Source organism: Crinia signifera, chromosome 3 (genome assembly GCF_055691185.1).
Source record: "Crinia signifera chromosome 3, ASM5569118v1, whole genome shotgun sequence".
Lineage (NCBI taxonomy): Eukaryota > Metazoa > Chordata > Amphibia > Anura > Myobatrachidae > Crinia > Crinia signifera.
The window spans coordinates 100,851,589-100,878,476 of NC_139219.1; the positions used below are offsets into that span (position 1 = coordinate 100,851,589).

The 26,888-nt window shown below is 40.2% G+C and overlaps 1 protein-coding gene across 1 annotated transcript in view; it reads left to right on the plus strand.

Moving 5' to 3' along the window:
• Positions 1–26,888, plus strand: part of SMOC2 (SPARC related modular calcium binding 2) — a 277,834-nt gene that overhangs the window by 144,918 nt on the left and 106,028 nt on the right. The window lies entirely within an intron of this gene.

Consider the following 26,888-nt stretch of genomic DNA (forward strand, 5'->3'; position numbering starts at 1 on the left):
TATTGCACATCCTGAAGAAAAGGCCCAGGCGGCCTTGAAACGTTGACCAGCACCATGTGTATCTATTGAATTGCATATAAATCTTTTTTGGATATAAAACAAAATCCGTGGAGTGCCACCTTATTCCGATGGGCTCTGCCATAAGCCCTAGGTCTCCTCTCTACCACACTTGAAGCAAAGGAAGGCACCTTGGTCCTACCTACTCCTCCGGAGTGCCGAACAACCACAGAGATGGTTATATATATATATACATATACCACGGGTCCAGCACTCCCAAAGAAGGTTTAGCGAATACTCCCCAGTGCCCTCACAATAGGACAAATAGATACAGCGAAGGTGCGTCTCCGTCTGATTAAATTTATCCGAGTGCCGCACCTTCGCTGTATCTATAACATAAAAAAAACCCCAGAGAACTGATATGATGGAAACAAATTAAATGGAAAAAAAGTGCATTATAGAACATAAAAAAGCTTATAGTATGTCTTGCTTGCTGATCCACAATTGAGCCACAAATCGGCATGGATACAATAAACAATAATATACCGACATTCCAGGGACTTCTAGAGAGCCACTTAACACAAATATTATTAAACGTTGAATTTTCATTGCTAGCTATGTAAAAAAGGTGTATAAGGGCCACTCTGATGTTAACCAAGGAATGCCATTGGTTATTACCTGTGCCATGGGGGTCATCTAGGTATGCACAATACATACTAGCTAACATATATTGTTTAGTATATTTGGCCAACATGCCATCTTTCATACCTAATTTGAAAATGATAGCACTGAATTGAATTAGCTTCATGTGAGTAAACAAGCAGCGAGGATTGATAGAAGTAGTTTTGCTCAAAATAAACCCCACTGACCTTGGCGGATAATAAATGATATGATCTGATTGAGCCTATAAGCTATTATTTTGTCAATATGTAACAAAGAATTAACAAAATAGGGGGGGGGGGGGTAAGATTCAGGATATTTGGGGTTCTTTCCTGGCTTAGGCAAAATTAAAATTCCTCTGATATGGACTGCTGGGGAGCTGTAGTTTCAAATAATTAGATAGTTCAAACAGATGTGGTAAGTACAAGCTAGCATGCTTTGTATGCAGCTTTATTGGGACGCCATCCAGGTTGGGAGAATTTTGTTAGGAAGGAGCAAAGGGGCAACATTATTCTCTCCTACAGCAAAGTCCAGGAGTTTTGTAGCTTCTGATGGCAGGTTAGGTAGGAATGGCAGCAAGACACGTGCGGATACTACAGGAAAATTTAGAGGTATAAAGAGTTTGGTAGATCAGGGCTTATGCAGCAGCTATATCTCCGATGGACCTGACGGCTTCACCTGAAATTTTCATCACTGCAAATGCAAATGGACTACAAATAAAAGTTGAGTTTTGGCTTCAAGATGGTAATTCCATTCTTTTTGTGAAGCAAGCCATGTCAATCTGGAGGAGCCCATGTCAGTACTGAGGAAATCTAGTTCTAACCATCTACAAGAAGATTATAATTCGAATTCCTGATGTTTATGGGCATTTGAAACCTTTGCAATCCTTTTAATCAGTGTACCCATTGAAAAGTCTTAAAATTGTCACATACCTTATCCATACCACATCTGCTTTAGCCAACCCAAAATTGCCAGAAAATTAACCAACCAATGCAGCCTCCAACTCTGAGAGAACCCCATACAAGTTACCCAAAATGGATATAATTTCCACAAGGGTTGCCCCCACTTGAACTCCTAATCCAGGCCTAGTAGAACTGCAAAGTGGTCTGAAATCCCCCTGGACTCATAACCAACAAAACAAGTGGTGAGTTTTTCCAAATCAGAGATGTAGAGGTATTAAGGGAGTGGATTGTCCAATTTACTCAGGGCCTCTTAAATGATAATGTTCTCATTCAATTAGAACATACAGTTCTAATTTAATGAGTTGGAGATGCATTGTAAAATGCTCTCATTGGCCACTTCCAGTCTACCAGTTTATGTGTGAGCCTTCACCACAGTCAGATTATTAAAAAAAACCACTGCGGAATCACTAATACCGTGATACACTCACCTAGTTATGGCCATATCTTACACACACATTATTAGCTGCCCTGTTAAAAAACTGATACTTGTTATAATTAGAACTAAAAGTTGGCTGAGTTTAAAATTCAGTAAGAATTTATTGTACAAACTCCCTTATCCAGACTCCCCTGCTTAAATCCGGCATCCCTAGGTTAAAGTAATGCTGTGTGAAATTACGTACATCTACAAACTGATGACTCTTCTAGATAAAAATATGACATGCGTTAAATAAATTATGTACAAAGAGGTATTTAGAGTAAGATTCTAAATGAACCAGTTCAGGGGTCAATATGAGCAATCTTCAAAATTACTGATAAATACGTTTGTACATCCTGAAAATAATCTTCTTTCTCAAACCATGCCTGGTGACCCTAATTACATGCCTTTTAACAGAGATAATTTAACATTGGATTGACAGAAGATTGGCAGTTTTCTCATTCTTTAAATAGCCATTGGGGGAAGTAGAATTAGGCTGTAATGAATGTGATTAGCATTCAATTATTTATATTTTCCCAGCACACCGCTATTAGCCAATATAAATATCTGATTTAAACTCCCCCCCATTTTCAATAAACTACAGAACTCTCAGTTACATCCTCGCTTTAGTTACAGAGTAGCTATAATGCATCCATTTAGTGTTGGAAGAGGCTGAGTACAGCTCAGCAACTGTCAGAGTGCCAGGCTTACCTCCTGTAAAATTTGACACCTGATCATGCCCCACAATGGCACAAATCAGGGAACGTAGCCTAGCATGCAAGAGGCAGTCTCATGCAGTGGACTTTTGCAATGTTAGGATGTATGTTAGCAATACTGAAATATATTTCTGTGTTTTACAATTAAGAGCAAGTTCCTAAAAGCAGGCACTTCAGTTATCAGTACAGATCCCATATCTGTCCAATAAATAGAAACCCCAAAAGGGAAGTTACTCAATTAATTTCTAAGTAACATTTACTTGAAAGGGAGGGATGGTCTATATACGAAATACACAAAATCCTTAATTAAGCTTCACATTCTGTACCAAAGTGTGTGGTGATATACTCCATGTAGATTGTTATATGGTACAATATTTGGCAGTTCATAAAATACATTGATACATAAATTATATAAATAAACAGCTACTGTACTATGATATGCATATCTGTGTTTATATGATCCAGCCAATAATGTCTCATCCAGTTACAGCAGTTATATTAAGTATGTGTTACGTGCTACTAGACATGATAGTAGGGGGTTTGATACGAAATCCCGGTGTTCAAAATGCCAACGCTGGAATCCCGACCGCCAAAATCCCTACAAGGGGGGGGGGGACGTGAATCCCCCCCCCCCCCCTGCGGGCCGGTGTCTCGCTACGCTCTGCACACTAATTTATTCTCCCTCTATGGGTGTCGTGGACACCCACAGTGGAAGAAAGTGTTGGGATTTCAGTGGTCAGGATTCCGGCGTCGGGATTTTGAATGCTGGGATTCCGACCGCCGGGATTATAACTGCATCCCGTAGTAGGAACAATCTGGGAAAAGCATTACAGATTACAGAGATCGCTTTACAATTCACATGTGGTTATTGATATCATGATATGATATGATGGTGATGATAATGATAATAATTATTTTTAGGTTATGATGATCAATATAAAAATTTGTACAGTACACTGATGATTGAGATATGCTTGTCTCATTCCAAGTGATTTGAATATAAAACACTAAAAATATACATGTTTCTGAGTGGTGTTGGTCTGTAGAAAATAGCAATAACCGGCATGGCAAATGACAGGAGGAAAAAATTCAGATAGTTCATATAAAAACAGGAAGTAAACTCAATTAGGTTAAAGCTTTAATACAACTATTTATACTGTGCCAAAGCAGTTTACATAACATTCAAGCAGATCAAAATAATTGATTTGGTTGACTATGCCATGAAAAATAACCTGGTTATTATGGCTTACATCATTTTCCAAACAACATTTTTGTATATAAAAAAATGTTTCCATGTGTTAACTGCCTTCATGAAAGAGTAACTTATTAGTGTGCACACCCATGTGCTCTTAGAAATGTAAGTACCTGTAATGAAAAACACTCCAAAGAACATTGTTGCACATAAACAGAGCACACATGTACCCTATTCATGATCAGTCTTAGGGGGGCATGCAATCCTTCTTACTGGATAAATAGCGATGGGCCCTATTCAATGCTGTCTTTACTGACAGCATTGAAGAGGAATCACAGCAGAACAAGCCTGAATTTAAAAGCTGTCGGACCCGTTATGCCTATAAAGGCCATGGATTGACGTAATCCCGGCCGTATATCAACAATCCACGGCCACTTACATGGACACATCCCTTTTTCACTGATCGGCAGGCGCGACAGTGAATCGCACCTGTCAGGCAAACCGCAAATTGGCCAGGATGACGGCTGTTGGGAGGGATCGACAGCCATGATCCGGGATTTAATATCCCCTTAATTTCTTTTTGTCTTTTGTAATGTTTAATTTGCTATCAGAAGTATTGACTTATATGGGCTGGGTAGAGAGGATGCAGCTGGGGGGAGGGCAAGGGCGGTTCTAGCATCAAAGTCAGGTTGCTGCAAGGCCCAGTTAATGAGTACCTAGTCAGTGGGTAAAGGGGGGAAAACTTTTTAAGTGAAAGGAGAAAAACAAAAACTGGAATAATAAGACTAAAGACAGAGAGTGGAAGTCTTCTTCACAGAGACAATGTAATAGCAGATCATATCTTAATTATTTCTGCTCAGTAATCACTTCTGAAAGAGAGGGTTAAGGGGCCACAGTTAAGTTGCAAGTATAGTCTGAAAAATGAGGGAAAACAAGTACATTTACAGAGGAGAAAGTCTCAACAGAACTCTAAAATTGAAAGTGGATAAATCAATGGGGCCAGATGGGATACATCCAAGGATACTAATAGAGCTTAAGGGGGAGCTGGTAAAACCATTAACATAATTATTCAACCAGTCACAAGCTAATGGAGTAATCCCAGAGGACTGGAAAATAGCGAATGTAGTCCCACTGCACAAAAGTGGAAGCAAGGAAGAGGTAAGAAACTTAAAACAAAGAGCTGTAGAATATCTCAAAGCCAGCCACTTAAAGGATCCTAAACAGCATGGATTTACTGGGGGAAGATCATGTCAAACAAATCTTATTGACTTTTTTGACTGGCTGACCAAAGTAATAGATCAAGTGCGGGCTGTAGATGTAGCTTATCTAGACTTTAGTAAGGCTTTTGACACTGTCCCACATAGCAGACTGTTAAATAAACTTGAAAACTTGGGATTGGATTCTAGGATGGTTGAATGGATAAGATCTTGTTTGCAGGACAGAAAACAGAGAGTTGTAGTAAATGGAGTGCAGTCACAGGGGGGAAAGGTTACTAACGGAGTACCCCAGGGATCTGTATTTGGACCAGTGCTTTTTAGTATTTTGAATGGTCAAGAGCATGGCACTATAATGGAAACTACTGAGGAGGAGGGATCTAGGTGTCACTATTTCAGGTGACTTAAAGGTAGGTAGGCAGGCAATGTAACAAAGCAATGAAGAAGGCAAGTCAGATGTTTGGTTGCATAGGGAGAGAAATCAGGAGTAGAAAGAAATAAGTAATAATGCCACTGTATAGGTCATTGGTAGAACCTCATCTGGAGCACTGTGTTCAGTTTTGGAGGCCATATCTCGAGAAGGATATAAATACATTAGAGACTAAAATGGTGTCTACATCACAAAATTTTCCCAGAAAGACTAAAAGATATGTATAGTTTAGAACAGAGAAGGGAAAGGGGGAATATGATAGAACCTTTCAAATATATCAAAGGTTTAACAAGGTACAGGTGGGAGACATTCTTCACAGGAAGAGGAGCAACAGAACACGAGGACATGCACTGCAACTAGAGGGAGGAAGATTCAGGGGAAATTTGAGGAAAAATTACTTCACAGAAAGGGTAGTGGATAAGTAAAATAGCCTTCCCTCAGAGGTGGTAAAGTCAAATACAGTAGAGCAATTTAAACATGCCTGGGATATGCATATTGATATCCTTACAAAGAAATAAGAATCAAATATAGTTTGAGGTAACAGGTTTAAAAAAGGGGCAGACTAGATGGGCCAAGTTGTTCTTATGTGCCGTCAAATTCTCTGTTTCTATGTTTACCTGCTCTCTCATCTCTCAGCTGCCCTGTGGGTGTAGTGTGTGGTGCACACGGTCCCAAACTACCAATCCCATATAATTATACTTACTGCAGATCAGCAGATGTTACTGCAAAAATGGTGCAATAAGAGGAGTAGGCCTGCATGGAGCATACACACAGTCATTCTCCTTTTGATTCGAAGCTTCAATAACTTATCCCACTAACTTACTGTATGTATCATTTGTTCCCTTCACTTTTTAGATTGTAAAGTAGTTTGGCTCATATTATTCTACAAAGCTTGTTTGTATCAGGATCACTTTAATTTATAACTTTATGTAATATGTTAGCACTTTAAAAATGTAGGTTATTAATAAGATTTTCATACCTCTTAACATACCTTAAATGATAGGATATGTTTTTGTCTCTTTTAAAGTATAATGAGGCTTTAAAAAAACTACTTTGTATTAATAGTGTTTAAAAAGAGTTATGTAATATTAATGTCACTGTGGATGGAATGTTTATTTTGAGTTGCCATATCTTATTTAGAAAATAGAAACATAAACATGTCAGTAATTTATCATTTTCACCATTTCCATATAAATAAAAAAATCCACACTGAATAGAGGTCTTTAAATGTTAAACTCTTTCATTTGTTAAAATCCAAGAAATGTATTTTTATATAGTTTCCAGATGATGCAAAACTCCAGAAAACTTAACAACATATTTCCAAAGCAAATATTGGAGATGCAATAATGGAATGTTTGTTGCAATTTTTAGTATACCTGTCCAAAAATGAGCAGTTTTTGGAACTGTTAGTTGAATAGTTATGGGTGATGAATTGATGTTAACACCCTTTGTATGTTATTTTATTGTGAGCTTGGAAGAGCAAGCCTTTATGAATATTATTTACATACCCATCTCAAAAATGAAATGAAAGCCATCACACAATATAAAGTACTTTAGATATAATTATTACTTCAAGAGAATGGATGTATATACAAATGGAAGTAATAAGTATGCTGGAACAACCAGATCTAGGACCATCTTGAAAAAAGCATAATAATATTTTGGAGTATTTATTCCCTATATTACATTACTCTAAATTGTCAAAGAGAGGCATTATGAATACAGAGCATACCCAGCTCCAGTGTTCTGGAGCTTGTGCCCAATCAAAACCATGTATAGATGGCATTGTTATTAGAAGCCTATGGGCTTCATTATAAAAAAAAAAAAAACTCCCACTCCCACAGTCTAACCCTAACCATTCCCAACCTCCACAGCTTAATACTAACTCTCGCCTATTGCCTAACCCGAGCCCCAGAACTTACCTCCAGGAATCATTGGATTCTGACCATTTGGACAGTATAGTTCAAGTGCATCTAGTGAGTCTAATATTTAGAGAGGTCCTCATCCAGCATGAGAAGCGACCAATGTTTTTGTATAATATATTGAATGTACTTCCATGCCTAAAGTAGTTGCCTAGATCTTCTATATTTTATATTTGTATATACCTGTTTTTGAAATGTACTACTAGGAGATCATGTGTGGTTACATTTGAATGTATATCAATAAAATTTAAAAAAAAAATGGAATAAGATGTGCCCCAACAAAAAGTCATATTTTTCCTCTACACGTTGATATATTGTAATTTAGGACTATAGGGAGCACCACCAACTGAGTAATCACAATTGATATTTAAATCTAAATACACTATGTTGGTTTAACATATCCGCCGTAATTAGATCCGTCGGAGGATCAAGTCTGCGCGAAGTCCCCTCTATTTCCCTTCGATCTTGTCAGAGCAGTATTCTTGTATACTGGCTAAAAAAATGCTGGTATGCAGGTAAATAGGGGTGGGATGTATCCAGGGGAATAACTCCCAGAGTCAAAGGAATCACCTGCATCCAAGCTCCTAGTCCTGATGGGGCGTCTGCATGCACAGCATCAACTGTGTAGTTCACAGGGGGATATAAGTGTGACTGCTGCTCTTCCAACAGAGCTCTATGGTGAACCTGGTGCTGCTTTATAGTTAATTTGCTCTATCCTAGGGGGATGCGGTCAATTTGCCGGCGGTCGGGATCCCGGCATTCAGAATCCCGACACTGGAATCCCGTCCGCCGAAATCCTGAAACTTTCTCCCTCCGTGGGTGTCCACGACACCCATAGAGGGAGAATAAAAAAGCGTGCCGAGCGTAGCGAGTCACCGGTCCCGCTGCGTGGCGAGCGCAGCGAGCCCGCAAGGGGGGGGGGGGGGCGATCCACGTCCCCCCCATGTCGGGATTTCGGCGGTCGGGATTCCAGTGTCGGGATTCCGACCGCCGGGATCCCGACCGCCGGGATTACGTATCGGATCCATCCTAGGAACTCTGCTAACACCTGCAATAGGGGACAGAATGTCTTCCGTCTGGTACCACTCAGCCTGTGCTGCAGCAAGTGACAGTGCACCAGGTGCCAAAGCTTAACTGCGAGAGGGAACACACAGGTGAACACTGATTCTGCATGCTGCAGACTGCTGTACCTCATGAGTCTGACCCTGACAGATTGGCTATTGTCTAACAGTGGAGCTAGAGTCCTGACAATTCACTGCGGGCTCCAGTCCATGTAGATTGATTGAAAGTGTATTCATATATACACAAACACGCACATAACGTATTAGTTTTCCCTTTGTTTAAGGGACCCCAACCCCAACTTTACCTCAATGACATGGCCAATTTGAAATACAAAAAAATGACAATAAATGCACTTCTATTGTGAATAATTATAATAATGTTTTTTTATAGTGTGCTTTCTCCAATAGGAATCAAAGCACTTAAAAAATACAATTACCATAAATACAGTACAAAAGCAAAAAAAAAGTAGAGAAACGCTAAAAAAAAAATACAGAGAGCATGGAGATACTAAAGGAAATGTGTGAGGAAACTGGAGGAAAGTATTAACTCTGTTTATAAAGGATTCTAGAGTGGATTCTAGAGTCTCTTGAACAGTGCAGGAAAGCAAGTCAGAGCCATGTGCCTAAAAGCTCAAACCACTGATGAATTTCGGGAGATTCTAGGTACTGCTAAAAGTCCTTCATCTACAGATTGCGGTAATTGAATGGGGCAGTTTAGATTCAGACGTTGCTTCAAGTTCCTTGGGCCCTGGACATATAGGGGTTTGAAAGTCAGTAATCCAATATTGAAGATTGTTGTCATCTAATAGGTAGATAATGGAGGATGTAGATAATGCTTGTTATATGGCTAGGATGGGCTGGTTGGTTGACAGCCCGGAAGCTGCAATTGTTTTGCTGAGAGACCAAGGTAGATTGCAGTGGTCTAATCAAGATGATACAATGTATTATATGTGACTTTTGACAGTTGTTCAGCAGGAATGAAGTGCTTGAAACTGGCTATGTTCCTCAGATGAAAGAATGAGGATTTGATTTGTGGCTGAAAACTGATGTTTAAGTGTCAAGCCACCGCATATGATCACTCTTGTCCTTAAATGTTGAGGTCCTATCATGAGTCTTATCAGGATTTAATCAGAATCAACTGGCACTGATCTACCCCTCAAGCTCAGTTATACAGATAGGGTTGTTTTTTGGTTCTCAGCAACTGAAGCAAAGGTCAGGTACAGTTGTGTATCATCTGCATGGTAGTGGCGGACCAGACCTACAAAAGTATGGGAGATAGTATAGAATTTTGTGGAACCCCAAGTTCCCCACTGACTTCAAGTGACTGAAAACATCAACGTTACTATGTAATATAGGTATGTTTTACATAACTATTTGAATACTTTTTAAATGTTGCCTCTGATTGATTTTCAGAAATGGAAACAATATTCTATTATGTGAAGGCTGATAGCTGGTGATTAACTTCAACGTTTGAATAATAAATTGAATCGACAATAATTTTTCACAATTTATTGTTATCTGTGTTGAAACATAAAAAAAGGATATGTGTTAATAGATGTAAATTGTGAGCAGCTGCTGTGTAAATGGTAATAAAAAAATTGCCTTATTAGGTGACTGGATACCAGTAATTCTGTTTCCTGTGATGCAGGTTGTCTGGAAAAGTTAAATATTTAGAATCTGTTTTATTTGAATGGTTGTGCCAAAAGCAACTCTTTGATTTTTTTGTACTCCTTGTTAGAGAAGCCTTCAAAACGAAGTATGTGATATAGCACTGTGGAGGGAATGAGGAGGAGGTAATAAATATGTTTATGGGAAACAGGTTCAGCCGTTCAGCTACACCATGCACCAAATAAAGCAAAGGTGCCACCAGCTTAGGTTCTTTAAAACAAGTGGTAAAACAGATGGCTTGATGACCCAATAATAAGTATTTGTTAATTATAGTCTACTTTGCTAAAGCAGTCTTTCTGTACATGTTTGTAAAAAGAGGTGTAGTAAATTGAAGTACACATGGTTTTTTGTTTTATTTATATAACAAATCTCAGCAAAAATGTACTGAATATATATATACAGGTTGAGTATCCCTTATCCAAATATCCGTTATCCAAATTATTCCAAAAACCTAACTATACAAATCAGGCGCAAGATTTTTAACTTAATTGCTGGAAAGCCTATGAATCGATTTTAAAAGAGTGCTCCTATCTGGTAAATCTCTGCAGCTCCCAAGATGATACTGGATAATCAGAAACAAAATCACTTAAAGAGAGCACATCAATACCAGTACATAGAAAACATTTCCGGGAACCGTACATTCCAGAAAGTGAAATTTTTATTGGTACTTGTTTCCTAGCACGGCGCCACCGATTTTGATTGTATCCATTGGGTCGGAAAAATCGGGTCGATCGCATCGCATGCAAACCAAATCGCATCAACCCGATTTTGTCTTTCACCGGCAAATTGGCTGGTGATTGACACAAAATCGGGTCCATCGCGTTGATTGTATGCCTTAATTGCCTTAAACTTAAGGCATACAATCAACGAGATGGGCGTTGTGCTAGGAAACAAGTACCTTTTTTTTTTGCCAAAAGCACTACTGGGGACATCTGTAACAACACTATAGAGGACATGATATCTAAGTGGCACTAAAAGGGGGTATTCAATCCGGGTCACAACTGTCGATCCCCGGCCCGTTTTAATTTTGTTCGACCGCAGATCACAGACGCGATTCAATGTCCTGCTTCACGATTGTCGAAAAGGGGGTGAGTCCACGTAAACGGCTGTGGATTGTCAGTATTCGACCGCGATTGCGACAATTCACGTCCAAAATCAACAAAATGGGCCCGACTGCTTTTAAAGTTGTCGGGAAAGACAGTATTGAATAGGCGGTCGCCGCTATTTCCCCCATCGCAAATAGTGGCCGGGATTGAATACTCCCCTAAATATCTGCAAGAAAATGATTGCTTGGCGTTTAAATTCAGTATCCGAGGATGTACAAAAACTTTGTTTCATGTTTTGAAACCTTATTTTATGCACAAATAAAATTTGTGTGTATGTCATGTGTTTGATGTGTTTGTACAACATAAATGCAAGATACTCAAGATACATCATTGAAATATAAAAATATTCTGAAATACGGAATAATCCGTTATCCAAAATTCTTCTGGTCCCGAGCATTTTGGAGAAGGGATACTCAACCTGTATTATATGTTTTTAAGTTCCGCACTCATAACCACCAAGATGTCAACCACAGGGTGCTTCCTCTAAGGTAACAGGAGACTGTTCCACTCATAACAATTCGTATGGCCAGTTAAGGGCACTCACCAAATTTCAGCAAATGGAATAATTTATTACATCACCATTTCAATCTCTTCAGTCACAGAAACAATTCTGGGATCAACGTTTCGGCCACGTATGGCCTTTTTCAAGACAATATAGCTGTTGACAACCTTTCTGTTCCAGAGACCAGGCTACACGGACACTATCTCCCAGGCTGCAATATATACCATGCACATCATTAGTCTAATTAATCCATGTGTGGTATGTGTCTATGGTATCCTGCATGGACCATATCCATAGTCACCTGACCTATAGCTAGGTTCGTAATTGGTCAGTATTATAGGCACATTACCACTCACAAGATGGCCGGGCGTTTCAACTTATACAGTAATTGGAATCATAGGCATTCTGTGCAATAGTATTCTAAAGCCATTAACATTATCCAGGACTGGCACCTCACATCCATATCTATAATTCACAGTGCAGCCCCTCTCCTTAGCCGCGAACCGCTGGTCACTCCACCACTGAATCTCACTCGGTGCTTTTTTTTAAAATGGCCATGCGTTTCACCTAGGCATCGCGGCCAATATGGCCGTGCGTGTCACCTGTAAATCGCAGCCAATATGGCCGTGCGCTCCAGTCATAGTATTGGCATATATTTCTGTTAGGTGGCTCACATAGGGTTTCTATATAATCATGTGGTATATATGACACTGGGATTAGTGTAAGCCTGCCCCATTTGTTATGGTCCTTTATATGTAACATATTACATTTCGATATCTGAATAACAATTAATTTTTAAAAACACATACAACACATAACACGCTATATACAGATATCAGGGTATATAATCCTTATACTCCTTACATATTTTTATATATTTTTACAAAAGTTATATTTTTTTAAGAGAAATTTTTATTTTTCATATTTTTTTTTTTCTTTTATCTTTTATCCTTTATTTTTCATTTTTTATTCTTTATTCATAGGATCAAATTTTTTTAAAAAAAATCAATTGATCAAATCATCTTAATTGAATCATATTAATTCGAGGATAAGGGGTCTATATGCATTTCGTAACACCCTCTCCACCGATCAGCAAATCTGAACCACATTAAAGAAAAATGTTTAGAGGGTTATTTTCGTTGAGGCCTTTAGGTGCCAGCGTATCCAGATTATAAATCCATTTCGCCTCAAATCTTCGAAGGGCCATTACTCTATCCCCACCTCGAGGTGCTTTCGGTATGTGGTCAATTTACATACTTTTTATTGTAGCCCTTTGTGACCTTTTTCCAGGTAATGTCTGGCCACTGGTTTAACCGTTTCTCCTGACTCCAGGGCTAGTCTGATCGTGCTCCTGTGATTGGCCATTTGATCTCGGAATGGTCTCTAATACATACTGCATGGGCAGATTAGAGCATATATCACGAAGGCTGTCATGCATGTCAATCGGTGTCTTATTTTCAACCGTCACCCAGTATAAGGATGGGCTAGTGTATCTCCCATGAGCATCCCATTACAGGTTGTACACCCTTTGCAGCGTACACATCCCATCTTTAGAGATCTTAGCCAATGCGTCCCACTCTTTTCTGGCTGTACTGTCAGCCTCATCAGTATCTGTTTGATGTTTCTATTTTTACGATAGGCCGTCATCGGTGGTCTCATCTTTGTCATTTTTAGTGAAGTGTCGCTTTGGATGACTTGTGGCCTGTAGCAACGTGTTCTGATTGGTGGATTTTTTGTACAACGTATATCATAACCGGTCTCCATCTTTAAAAAGTTGAACATCTAAGAATGTAATAATTTGTTGATCGATGATGTACGTGAAGCGATTCGCTTCAGGATATTTTTGAGAATATGGTGAGGGGCCTTAATTCTATGCAGGATCCGATTCGGTTCCTGCATAGAATTAAGGCCCCTCACCATATTCTCAAAAATATCCTTTGCTCCTGACCATATCATAAAAACATAGTCTGTGAACCTAACGTGTGTAATCAGGTCAGGGCCGGCGCCACCACTAGGCAAATCTAGGCATTTGCCTAGGGCGCCGGCCACTGGAGGGCGGCATTGTGCCCCCCGTGCCGCGGGGGTACCTGTCCTGCGGCGCTGTGTATTTAAAGCTGGCGGCGGAGGCAGCGAGGGGTCCCTGCAGTCAATAAGAAAGAGCGCTATCCGCCGGGCTATGCGGAAGCTCTTCTGTTGTGAAAACACTGTCCGCACGCTGATTGGCTGAGATTCAGCCAATCAGCGTGCGCCGTGCGGCCAGTGTTTTCACAACAGAAGCGCTTCCGAATAGCCCGGCGGATAGCGCTCGTTGACTGCAGGGACCCCTCTCTGCCACCGCCGCCAGCTTTAAATACACAGCGCCGCAGGACAGGTACCCCCCCTCCCCCGGCACCGGGGCGCCCCCACCCCGACTCGCCTGGGGAGCTCCGGTGCCTTGCACCGGCCCTGAATCAGGTGGTGATTAAATTCCTGTAGAATGTATTTACGTTCATAGTCAGCCATATATAAAACCTGTATTATATACAGTGACTGGCTGTCTAGCTACCAGCAACATTTGCAAGTTCTTGTAAAGAATAATGAAAAACAGTTTATACTGATCATCTTTGCAGACTCATAAGAATATGCTATTCTTTGACATGCATTTCAATACAAAGGTCTGTAGCATAATATAGTTTTGCATTTCCTCCTTTCATTAATTGAAAAATAATCTTAAAATGTTTTCCAGATTACATAATATGGCTACCAGTCATATTAACAACTGTTTATGTAAGACTGAGAACTGAAAATACATTGGCTAACATTTTGTCCTGGGATGTACAGTAGATACATTCACCTTTGACATTCACCTTTGTGAAAGAGAGCAAACAGACATTTTGAAATTAACAAAGTTGTTATACGCAGTGGTGGCTCCTTCCTTAATTTTCTTGGTGGTTTAAAAGTCTGTAAATGAGTGAATACTATACACAAACACAAATCGAGAAGTCGGCATCTAGGAACTGCATCAGCTGCAGCCCTTAGAAGCCAAACAGGGCTGCCATTATAGAAGAGAAGTGGCTTCCCATTGGAAGCACAATATTGCTGTCTGTACTTGGGAATTCCTTATTATCCTGTGATTAGCAGAGGGTGCTTTTTGGGGGAAGTCGCTGCCACTGCCACAAGATTTTAGCAGCTTTCTTATTCCTTTATATACAGGACTCCCATACTGTAAAACTCCAAGAAATACATACATAGTGCAGCTCAGCAGGAAAACAGGGAAACACTTTATTTAAAAAAAAAAACAAAACACTCACATTCAATCAAATTAAAAGCGAATATCTTGGGGTGTAGATGTTACCAAGGATCAGGTATGAAGTCCTGGGAACCCCACAAACGCGTTTAAGCCTAATACCCATTTTTTTCCACTGGACTCTGACCTGTTTGGAGTGTTCTTAAAGGACTCCGTGGGGTTTCCTGGACTTCATACCTGATCCTTGGTATTTACACCCCAAGAGGAGTGAGGAGCCGTGGAACTAATTACCTTGAATGGTGATATGCGCTTTTAATTTTATTGAATGTGAGTGTTTTTTTGGATAGTATTTTTAGATAGTGTTTTGGAATCGCCACCGTGTCACACGATTGTTTTTTTCACACTGTATTCATTCTGAGTCTCTAGTGAAGGCTTATTAGTGTGTTTCACATGCTGATCTAAAATAACATAATAGCGCGATACCAGCAAATTCCTTTTTCTGATGCAGAACCAGACAAAGCAAAGACAGAAAGAGATGCCTCCAAATAATGCAGAGTTCACTTTTAACACCTCCAAAACCACATACAGAATCGGAAGGAGGTCTTATACCTAACAACAGGAGTTATATCTCCTACCAATGTCCCCATAGCTTGGAAATGCACAGATGTTCTAAACAACAGCACATTTCCCCTCCAGTAGAGCCTAATTATTCCATTATGTGGTGAAATATCCTCATTGTACCTCTCTCTCATCATATCCCGCTTCATGTACCTCTTTTCGTTAGGAATCCCATCTCTCCCCATCATGTCATTTGTGCACTTCGAAACTTCATGCCCAACCCCAATCTATGCCACTAATCAGTTCCCAATTCTTCCCACCTATTGGACAATTCTCAAAACTGCTTATTATTAGAGTTCTACTTTCATTTCCAGCATACTTACTTTACCTCAACTGGAGCTGCAATTTGCAAATAAGTAGCACTCTCTACTCCTGAATTGCAGCTCAGGAGAGCACTATTCCCATGTAAACATATTGTCTTTTTTGATGGGGCCTACACATGTAGTGATTTAGGTACATTATGTAAGCGGTCTCAATAGATCGCTTAAACAAATTCCTCTTCAATACACAATACATGAGGAATTCTAGGAGCAAATATGAACATCTGTTATGTATGGATGTAAGAAATAAGGAATATTTACCACAATGATACTGTATGTTCATTTAAGATCACTTAACACATAGAACCCTCAGTTAAAATAATTTGTGTACTGTATAACTCCATATTAACCCTTTTTTTGTACCAACTACTCTGTCAGAGATGTGCAAAATGTCCGCTATAAATGCCAGCGTTTCTCACATTTATTTTATAAATTCAAATAAAAAAATGTTGTTTAAAAAAACTATATTTCCTATATAAGTAAACATTACAGGTCTTTATGATGAATAAAAATGTTTGCTTGGCAATTTTCACACTTATTTTGACAAATTCACTTTAAAAACGAAAATATATTTATAGCAACAGTATATCCTTAATAGGGGACGTGTGAATCATTTTTCCGCCAAATAAAAACTTGATTCTCCAAATTATTAATTGAAACATATATTCTTGGAAGATACTATTGACATCATTAATGCTGCTATCACTGGATACTTTCTATCATAACTAAGGGCCTTATTGCGGTTGGTGCGGTCGTTTCCGAATTCTTTCGGAGGGCGCTTTTTAGCCGTCTGCGCATGCGTAGGCAACGCAATGCGCATGTGCCACGCATGGCCTCCGTACTCGTTCTCACTAATACCGTCCAGAAATGTGCACCGAATTGACTCGGGAAATATGGGCGTAATATGGGCGTCATTCGGACCTACACAAGGGCGTGGTTTCAAAGTGGGAAAAACTGGGCGTAAATCTGGGCGTACACGAGGGAGTGCACGAACTGTGGTATGCGTGCATTCGGACAACACACCTACTGCAAACGAACCAACAGGCAGGAAATATGCGGTGTTCATAAGCAAGTTTCACTTTGCGGAGAGCACTTGTTCATGCGCTAGGAATTCGGTTCGCCCAATTAGTACGCCCGCACCTGAAGCACTCTCAGCTGAACACAATACAATCCACTCCTCTACTCATTAGTGATTAATTACACTCTTTTCATAGCTTCAATTGGAAGCATTGCTGCCTAAGTGGCCCATTACTAAATACACAAATATATGCTGAAAACACGACTGTATTGTTGCTATTTTGCACACATTTACACTGCAAGCAATGGACAAAAATTGGTATCACTAATATAAATTTACATGTCACTTTTACATTCAGCGATAACAGCACACATTTGGGGGTAAAATTAAAATGTATTACACTTGTAAAATACATAACATTTTTATAGCATGTTATTTGGCACATGCCAAAAAATAAAGGGAACATAATAATAATTTGAAATGAAAATAAAAATGTACAAAATTGAAGAAATTTCATACATAGCCACAGCAGAATCATTAGGAACACATCAGGTGGCTTCACAAGAAAAGTATAAGACCAACACTTCAAGAACAGCAGCCAGTAATGGTAGCAGAAAGAGGGCAACATGGGAACCAACCAAAACATTCCAACCGAAGGCACCACAAATGTGGGTACCCTTTGGGATTGGGTTGCACACATGAAGCTGACACACACAGCAAAATGAAATGTGTCATGTGGCAGATGTATGAGTTCCGTATACAGTAGTGAGTTTTGCGAAAATACACCGCATCGGTGCGTACGGGCAGCTTCCCGTCCGTTCAGACGCTGTAAGACCGTGCAGAATCTTTGTGTTCCCACCGCACACCTACGGTTTGGATGTTGTCCGAAAACACATCCTCTTCTTAGAGAGTGAGTCCGACCCAATGCAGACGACCTGTGGGCTTTTGTTCTTACAATGTCCGCACAGCGTGGCATTCGGTCAGCTCCATAAGAATTCGGAACGGACCGCACCAACCAGAATAACCTCCTAACATACAGATACCTGAGGCATCGCAAATACTACTGGGATAACACACAGACAGATAACATACAGTGAATTATTGTGTTATTCACTTATAAATGAATTTTTCCTCTTTTAGTCACACAATCCTCATCTATCTCTTAATGATTACTTTGCTACATAATATATACAGTAGTTATCCATTTTTATTAAATTAATACATATAGAGGTTTATTGGGTATGGGTCACAGAGTTGACAGTAATTAGGTTGACAGTCAATAGGTCAAGCACTATTGATCGACATGGTCAAAAGTTTGACACATGAAAAAGGTATATGCATTAGGTTGATATGAAAAAAGGTTGACATGAGTTTTTGATGTTTTTGTTGTCTGTGTCAACACAAGTCGACATGGGCACTGTATAATTGTACCGTATCCCCTTGCATGGCTCGTTTCCCTTGCCATTCTAACTTTGGGCCTTATTCTAGTTCACTTTTAGAGGCAAATTCCTTCTTACCTGGACCAAACCATGTGCACTGCAGGTGGGGCAGGTGTTACTTGTGCAGAGAGAATTAGATTTGGGTGGGGTTTTTCTTCAAAGTGAGATCTATATTGCAATGTAAAATAAAGCTGTCAGTATTTACCCTGTACAGAAATAAAATAACTCACCCAAATCTAATTCTATCTGCACATGTTACATCTGCCCCCCCCCCCCCGTGCAGTGCACATGGTTTTGTCCAGCTAAGAAGGAATTTGCCTCTAAGAGTGAACTAGAATAAGGCCCTTTGTTACTATCAGTGTGCGTATGTTGGTGCTGGTGCTGAGGGTATGGCTGCTGGTGACATGATAAACAAAAGCCCAGAAAGGGGCACTGGGGGATTGCAGTGGAGTATGACAGTGGGGTTGTTTCTCTTTGCTATTTTCCTGGGGGTTTCTTTCATGTGTGTTGTTTTCTGGTTACCATTTGTGATACATGATGAACCTTTCATAAATGAAATTTATAACACTGTGTGTCTTTTTCTGTGGAGTCAATTTTTTCTTCTCTTCTCTGGCTAGCAATAGGAAATCCTGTTCCAGTGAAGAGATTTGCCTATGGGAACCCAGTTCATGACCTAGTGAAACAAGTAGGGCTGGCTCTACCATTAGGGACATTTAGGCAGCTGCCTAGGGAGCTGGTGTCTAGGGGGCACCACTGAGTCTGCCTATCATAAAATTAAGGATGTCCGTGAGAAAGACTTTGCTGAAAAGTCAGTGCTGACCCCCGGCTGACCGCACTGCATCTCAGAATGGCAGTAGCCCAGGGACCCACTGTGCTGCAGCCCGATGTTGATACAACGGGCGGCATTGCATCCCTAAAAATAATATAGGGGATGCGGCTGGCGTTAGGGCAATAGTGATCACTGCAGGGATTCGATGTTCCTGCTGCGGTGCCTCCATGATTCATGCAGGGGATTATTTATTACTTATTTATTTACAGCTTCTTAAATATGCATACTTAATATTTGTTGCTAACCCCCGAACATGGGTGTTTTAGGGGAATTATCCGCAAATATTACATGGTAAATAGGCTCCATACTCCATTACACTTTTACCTTTATCATTTAAAAAATTGCTGATTTGGCACAAATGCAATCCTGTGGCGTAAGTTCATCCCAATTGCCTGGAGGCAAGATAAAATTATTATTGCCCAACCCCCCTCCTCACAAGTTGGGGGAGTTAGCCACATAACCGATATCGATGGCATTGAACTGATTCAAACTTGAAGGGGAACAGCGTTGACACCTTGGCAGCAGGAGCCCGGCAGCAGATAACTCCATTGCCTCCCAGATTTGGGCCTTTGATGCAATGTATTATACGTTTGATCTGTTACACTGTATCATGAGTAAAGTAGACAAGGATCTGCAGTGCAAAAGTGTTTTATTTGTTTTCTAGGAAACATAGACCTTTATATGCACTCTGTACAGCAAACTTAATACACCAAATTGTAAGAATAATTTTATTTAATGAATCAGCAATTGTAGAAATGAGACCTTATGCTTCCAAGCAAACTTTTACCTAATCCTCGCTGTGGTTAAGACTTGTGGTATCAATGCAATGTAAAGCTGTGTTACACAAACAATATCAATTCTACTTTTAAAAATAGATTCTGCCATTTTTTTTTTCTAAAAGTTCATAAAGAGTGTATTACAATGTAGATTCATCTGCAAAACTATAGGACAGTGGTTCCCAAACTGTGTGCCTAGGCTCCCTGGGGTGCCTCAGGACACTTGCAGGGGTGCCTTGGGTTGGTGGACCAAGATCAATTCATATTATTTATGGTCAATGTACCAGGCAAAACCAGTGCTTGTGGCTGCCAATCATAATATATGTGCACAAACAGAAGCAAATCCTGTCCCTCACCAGATAACTGTGACATATAACCACAATGCACTTAATTGAATATTTTTTTTTCTGAATTTCTTGATAAGAAACATTTGGCCTAGGGGGCCTTGAAAATATTTTGATGCTCTAGGGTGCCGTGATTCAAAAAAGTTTGGGAACCACTGCTGTAGGAGATTGTGGCAAAGGTATCTGGTCGATAGGTCGACAGTGTCTAGGTCAACAGTCAATTGCTCGACACTTAAAAAGTGCCAACATGGTCTAGGTTGATATTGACAAAAGATCAAAAGATCGAAAGGAGCAAAAAGGTCAACATGAAAATGGTCAACACAGGACAAGGTTGACACAAGTTTCTCATGATTTTCTTTTTAAAAACTGACTTGTTCCTGCTTCATGAGTGGGAATAGAGGGAGGATATAATAGTGTGCCCGAAGCAAGGCGAGCACATTGGTACGCTAATACGGTGTCAATGTTGACCAGTGATGACATAAACACTTAAAATTGTATGCTAACCTTTTCCTGTGATGACTGTTTGATTGTCGACATTTTGCTTGTGTCATCCTTTGTCAGTATCGACTTAGACCATGTTGACCTTTTTCATGCATCATCCTATTGCATGTCGACTAATAGTGGTTAATCTATTTACTGCCAACCTAGACACTTAATAATCTGCACCCACTGGCAAAGAGATCTGATAACAAACTGCTATATAAAGTATACAGGAGGTCACGCTGATGTTGTAGATTATTATGTTATATGTGATTTATCTTAGTAAATGGACCCCTCAGTGATCAGATATTTTAAACACATTTTAATTAGCCGTATGTATTAAAACCTCACATCCCACATTTCATACCTCATACCATCAAGGAACTAAGCACCTTTTTCGTAAACTTTTTGTACAGTACTATGCCGTAGCATCATATGGCAGTTATGTAGGTGCAGTAGTGTAAAGTCCCAGTGGCGTAACTACCGAGGGTGCAGGGGGTGCAGCTACTATGGAGCCCAGCAGTTTGAGGGCCCCAAGGCATTCCCTTGCTTCCTTTTCAGTTTATTCTTTTTTTCTTTTAAAGTACTGTGGCTGCAGTCAAAGCAACCCTCAATCCCACATGGATGCAGCGTCGGTGAGTGGGAGCACAAGACAGCGCCAGTTATGAGAACCCTGCTGCACTATGGGGAAAAGGTGACCTGGTGCTGTGTGCGGGGACCCATCACCTAGAAGAGGAAGCCCTACACTCTGCTGTGCCAGATTAAGGTCTAAATGGGCCTGGAGCTGAAAACTATCAGGGGCCTATTATGCGCAATAATAGGGGTTATGGCCAGCACCTAATAATGTGGGGGGCCTGACCAGTGTTCTGGTTGGGTGGTCTGCTCATGGGTGTGTCTCTATTTGGGTAAATACTTTCAACTAATATATATATTATATATGTGAGTGGGGCTAGCGACACGGGGCTGAGCTCATTGGAAAGCCCCAGTCCTCATCTACAAAATGGGCCTATTTGGAGAGTGGGTCTGGAGCTGTAGCTCCATCAGGCCCATTGTTAATCCGGCCCTGGCACTCTGGTGGATAGGGAGACCCAGTGCTGTGAAGAAGAAGCGCTGCACTGGCGGGGAGAGTGAGACCTGGTGCAAGGAAGAGGAACATGTGCTGCTGGTGTGGGAGAGGGAGACCCAGCGCTGTGGAGGGAAACCCTGCACTGCTGACTCAGAGAGGAGGAAGCTCTGCACTGAGAGGGACAGAAGCATAACAAGGCATACATTCAAAGTGATGACTGTAAAAATGCTTTCTAAGCCCTGCTTGACCTCCACCCCCCCTCCACACACACACATGCCCCCCCCCCCCCTGGTCCTCTACCACCCCCCCCCCCCCTTTGGTCCTCAATCAACCCCTCCTCTCATCCTCTGCCATTGCTCTTGTCCTATACCACCCTTCTTATCCTCTATCCCCTCCTTGATCTCTACTCTCACCCTTGACCTCTACTCCCCCTTTCTCCTCTATTACCTCCCCCCTCTACTTCTACTACCCCCCCCTGGCACTCTCACTCTCCCTTCCTTCCCTATTTTTTCTATTCCTTCCTCCGACATTCTCTCTTGCTTCTGCTTGCCATCCTCCCTCTCTTTCTTGCCCCACCCCCTTTCTTTCTCTGACACCCTCTTTCTTTCAATCACGATTTTTCTGGATCACCCCTTTTCCCCACTTTCTCGCTTTTTTTTTTCTCTATATCTTTCTCCGACACTCTCTTTGGGGTCTGTCAAATGCAGCATACTGTGAATAGTGCTGTGAGAGAGCTTCACGGAGCTGTTCAAATTAGCACGCTGATAAGTTGGATGAGTATATTTTTACTTGCATCACAGGAGGGGTGCAATCAGAAATCCAACAAAAGTATCTCATGGCAAACAGCATCACAACAGGGCACTTTAGTCAGAGAATGCAGGTACTTGTAACTCGCGGCTACTGACATTTTCTGACATAACAGCGCACTGATTTGAATAGCCCCAGGAGCTGCCTCCTGACGCTATTCACAGTGCACTGAATTAAATTGACCCCTTGTCTCTTACTGCCTTTAGCACGCTGACTTAAATTGACCCCTTGTCTCTCATTGCCTTTAGCGAGCTGAGTTAAATTGACCCCTTGCCTCTCAATGCCCTTACTTTCTCTTCTGCTCCCCTCAGGGGCATTGTAGTGGCAAATGGTGGGGTGCCCTTTCAAGAGTTTGCTATGGGGCCCACAAACTACAAGCAGCAGCTACAGCACCAGTGTTACTCACAATCTCTGTCCAAGTAACTACAGCAGCATCACATTTCTCTCAGTTCATGTTCGGTGTGTCTGCCTCCAAGTGAGAGCGAGTGTCTTACGAGATGCAAGACCAGCAGTGGTGGGTGGAACTTGAAGCACAGTTTGTGACTTTATGCTAATGCTGCTACCATACCCTTCCCTGGTGTACCTACATGTCTATGCAAAGACTGAGACGCCCACTGTCAGTGCCTAGAGATGCTGCAGTCCTGCTTTGTGCATCTTTAGACCCCACCATTGCTCTCCCCATTGACATTTACACCAGCCCTATCTTAAGTGCAGATAATCCTTTCTATGTATGTGCGATGTGAGTGATCCATCATTTCAGTATGCAGCCGCTATTAGCAACACGCCCGTGTCACTCCAATAATATGCCCATACTACGTGACACCTGCATCTGATCAGCACCCTGTAACAGCTTAGGAATTCTCACCAATACACTTCTTAGTGTTCATGTCTGACTGTTTTCTTCAACTCTGAATACACACTATCGGGATGCATGTGCAACTTAGGGGAAAAAAGACAAACACATTAACCCTTACAGGAAAAATTAAATGCATTAGTCGCAACAGAAAAAAAAAAATACATTCGCCCCCAACAAGAAAAAGATGCTAACACATTAGCCACCACATATCTCCAAATATCAAATACATTGGACCCCGACAGGAGAAAAAAAAAACATTTGCCACAACAGGATAAAATACATTGACTCCCACAAAAAGAAATTACATTGGTCACCGACAGAAAAACAAAAACATAACATTAGCCCCAGCAGTCCTGCGATACTCACATCATCAAGCAGGTTCCATCAGATTTTCAATGATCTATGCAAGAGCTATGTTCCATCCACTCAACACCAGCGTTCAGGGTTGGCTCTGGACCAAAATGGACATCCCAGACTGTCTTTACACCGCCTGCCACTGCTCCCAGATAAAGACACCCAGAAGTACTTGCTACAGTAGCCTGTGCAAATGACAGCTTCCCGTTAGCCATCTGTGGTGAAATGTTAATCTGATTGGTAACAGGTAATGTAGTTGGGCAGTAAGCAAGTAAACAGTATCTAAATATATATAAGTATATAAAAGGTATGTAGGTAGGCATAGGTAAAGAATAGGCATTAGTAAAGTTGTTAAGTATGTAGGTAGCAGGTATGTAGCATGCAGGCAGGTGCTAGGTAAGTAAAGCGTAGGCTATAGGTAGATGTACAGTAGCCTAGTAGGTAGGTATATAGCAGGTACCGTAGGTAGATTTTAGGCAGGTGATAGGTAGTTATGTTGGAACTAGGCAATAGATAATAGGTTAGCAGTAGAGTAGATAATGAGTAAGTTCGGTAGGGCAGACAGCAGGTAAGTAGGCAGTATATAGGTAGTATATATGCAGATTATATAAGGGAAAAATAGAGTAGGATGTAGGTAGGTAGGAAATTTTATATGGGGCAGTGGATTCCTTGCACCCTCTATAGCTACATCAGTGTCAGCAAGGCTGTGGGCAAATGCTAGTTTTAAAATATCATCTGCATTTGATTTGATATTTCTTAGTAACTGCGTTTAACTTCCTTTCCTTTAGCTAAATGAAAGAACAAATGCATGAAACTGCTTTGTAAATACATTTCCTTACCATTTGCTCTGATTAAAAATAAATAAGTATATCATAAACATACTGACTTTGTGGTTTCAGGGCCAACAACCACCTTGAATAGTAATAATCATTCAATCAGATGATTCACATAGGAAGAAAAAAGTGAATATCCTTAATTTTTGCAACTATAGCAAATGCTAATTTTAGAATAACCAAAAGCATTTGGCATCGGTACACATTACAACAAAAGCAGAGAGTTTATCAGCATGTGGCATTTTTTGTAATAGCAATAAATATACTGTATATACTTAAAACACAAAAACATTTATCTGGCGGGGGCAAGGAGCTCATCCTAAGTGCACCAGTTTCAACGTACTTGTACTTCTGAAGGACACTTATGCGTAAAACTGTCCATAGAAACCAATTTACTTCTACCTATCATTTTCTTGTAGAATGTACTTGATAAATGCTAGATCCATCAGAATCCAATCAGATCCAATTGGTTGATATGTTTTTAATGAGATGCGTTTGATACCGTCAGCATTTTCTAAGACACCATAGTGGGAATCAAACCCATGACCTCAGTGCTGTGCTTAGTAATGCTAATAATGACACCATTGGCATGTAGTGGTACAAATGCATTTTTTAAAATGTTAGCATAAAGTCTTTGTGAGCAGCAATACAGGTAATATTGTACTATTTTAGAACAAAATCTACAGTTAATTGATATTTAATAGAAAGGTTAATTTGATTATTTCTAAGTATTATTATGCCCAAGACTATACATTTTGTATGTGTAAAATTAATCTGAGCGCAGGGAGTCTCCATTCCTCCTCTTTATATGCAATGCACAGCAGAGGATGGATCATAAGAGGCATAAAGAGCTTTTAACCACAAGACCGAAACAAATATCAGCACTGTGCAGCTGTATAAAAACAGAGCTCTGTTGAGTTTTCCCTGAATGCAAATCATATTCCGTACTTACTGACTCATACTGACTTCTAACCTTCATGAATACAGAATGTGGAAAAAAAACTGTCAGCATGATTTTTGTTTTTCACGTGAGTAGATTGTCTTTCCTACTATTCATTTTAACAATGTCTACAGAGTGGAACACAATAAAATATTAGAATGTGTTGAAATGCACTCAAAACAAATCTTACATTTCCAAGAATTAGCCATTTAGAGAAAGCACCATGGAAGACAAAGTGTCCTTTTAGTTTGATTTTACTTGAATACAATATGAGCTCTCTATTATGAAGTAGATCAGATATAACCACACATAACCATGTTGGTGTACATTAAACATGATGATAGGATTGATTTAGACACAATAAAAACAAAATAAACTTTTGTGACTCCCTATTTGTATATGACTATAAAGTTACAGGGACAAAGTCTAGAATATATTACACATTCATGAATACAGCCTGAGGACCCTTTTTCATTTAAGCAATGTTTCGGGTTTATTACCCGTCATCAGGCGTCATACATGATGGGTAATAAATGATGGGCAATAAACCCAAAACGCTTCACTGAAGGAGGCTGTTCTAGCTTTATTTATGAACGTGTGAAAGACTGCTGAGTGCCACTGTCTGGCTGTATATATTTTAACTCTACAAGCACTGCAGCAGCTGTTTACACTAAAGGAGCGTGCAAGCTAACTGGAATGAAATACAATAATGCAATTCCTACAGTAAATGAAGTGGAACAATCCATCTGAGATATTAAAATATTGTCCAATAAAATGTATGTTGTCTGCGAATTATTATTTGGGGGCTTTCCATGTACACCCTCATCCATAATAACAAGGCTAATGGCCAATGTTAGTAGAAGAATATATATATATATTTTTAAAAACAACAGGATAGTCATATCAAATTCGTGAACCCCTGACTACAATTCTATATTATTCTACTACTAAGGTTGGCCATTGGCTGTGTTTTTTGGAGTGTGTGGACTAAGTTGGGTTCTTATTGGTGGAGCGTCAAAATAATTCACAGGCAATCTTATACATTTTATTGGACATTGTTATGACATCTCACTCGGATTCTGAACACAAGGAAATTGGGTCAGAACATTCATACGTGGAATCCAAAACCTCAGAAGA